Source organism: Trypanosoma cruzi (assembly GCF_000209065.1).
Source record: "Trypanosoma cruzi strain CL Brener chromosome Unknown tcruzi_1047053414175, whole genome shotgun sequence".
In the NCBI taxonomy this organism is placed as follows: domain Eukaryota; phylum Euglenozoa; class Kinetoplastea; order Trypanosomatida; family Trypanosomatidae; genus Trypanosoma; species Trypanosoma cruzi.
The window spans coordinates 1,163-2,612 of record NW_917504.1 but is presented as its reverse complement, the minus strand read 5'-3'; the positions used below and the strand labels follow the sequence as shown (position 1 = coordinate 2,612).

At 61.0% G+C, this 1,450-nt stretch overlaps 1 non-coding gene across 1 annotated transcript; it reads left to right on the top strand.

Moving 5' to 3' along the window:
* The first annotated feature begins 1 nt into the window (after position 1).
* Tc00.1047053414175.10 lies at positions 2 to 53 on the top strand. The gene has a single exon (XR_008254088.1). It is a non-coding gene; the product is annotated as a C/D small nucleolar RNA (snoRNA), TB8C3C3, 5' partial (small nucleolar RNA).
* Positions 54 to 1,450: the final 1,397 nt, after the last annotated feature.

The following is a 1,450-nucleotide window of genomic DNA, read 5'->3' as shown; positions in this document are numbered from 1 at the left end:
GTGCAATGCCGACCCACGTGAGCGAGAAAAGACGCTTTGACTGCTGGCAACTGGCGAATCCTCCACCCCTTTTCCGCGTCAACACTTTATTCTTTTACGCGCTCGATGGCTGTCGGTTGCGACGCCGCCATGCGGGTCTGTCTCGGCTCTTGTGTGTCTTTCACGGCATCGGGACTGCTCTGTGATGCAGCCATTCGGCAACAGGAGCGGTGCCAATGGTCATGTGTCTTTTTGCTGAAATAGCGCCACTCTGAATGGTGGCTGTGTGGGGCTGCGTGGGCGGTGGGAGGGCGAGGGTGTCACTGGCGTGTTTGCGTCTGTGCTTTTTTGTGTCGCTGGCTGTGCATTGGTGGGGACTGTCTGTGGCTGGATGCCTCTTCGTGCCAATTTCTTTATTTGCTGTTGTCTCTGCTTTCTTCTCCTCTGATTGTGCAGTTAGAGATACTTTGGCTTGATCAGCACAACTATCGTTTCAAGGTGTTAGGGATTAATTGCTGTATTAGGACTAGTAGTGGGATATCGATTTATCGGAATTGTGTCGCTGGATTCGCGATCTGTAGAAAGGGATTTGCTAGGCAGGAGGTGCGGTCGACGGTGCGAGTGCGACACACCACGGCAGCCCTGTTGATATCTGTTTGGGTCTGTGGATGTGGTCTGCGGTGGGTGCGTGTCCGCGCGGCCGGCACCGTGTGCGGTGCAGGGCCATTACGGCTGTGCGTGCGGTGCTGTTTTTGGTGTTGATGCTGGTTGCTGCGGCGGTGTGGATGCCCGCAGTGCGTGCGGTGGTGTTGCGACTGCGGGGCGGCACGGTGGACAGAGCCATCACGGTTGGCCGCGCCGTGGACACGGTGCTTGTGGACGGCGTGTCCATCACGAACGGCGTGGCTGTGGTGTTCGACGTGCCGGCGATGCTTCCCGGCGTGCTGCGCATCGAACTAAAGGACTGCGTGTGCGACGGCGGTGCGCAGATCTACGTGCGGGGCTACAGCGGCGAGCCGGCGAGTGACCGGAGCCTGGAGGTGAGCGTGAGCGGGCTGTCCGGGAGCTACTGCTCGCTTGTGTTTGCGCACAACCTGCCGGCACACACGAACGTGACGGTCCGTGACTCGACGATTGTGACGGCGGGGCCGATGCGCTACTTGCAGCTGAGCGGGCTGACGGACGCGGTGGCGTCGCCGCTTGTGCTGCACGCGACGTCGCTGTTGCAGACGCAGCTGCGTGTGAGCAGCACTGTGCTGAGGTCGTTGCAGGCGGGCGGGTCGGCGGTGCACGTTGGCGGCGGTGTGGATCTGCTGTCGAGCGCGGTGGTGTTTGACGGCGTGTTGCTGGAGGCGTCGGGCGGTCTTATCGCGTCCGCGATGCATGTGGCGTCTTCGTCGCGTCTCAGTCTGCGGAGCCACTCGGTGTTCTCCGTGACGAACGTGTCGGTAGTGAGCAGCGGCGGTGGCAT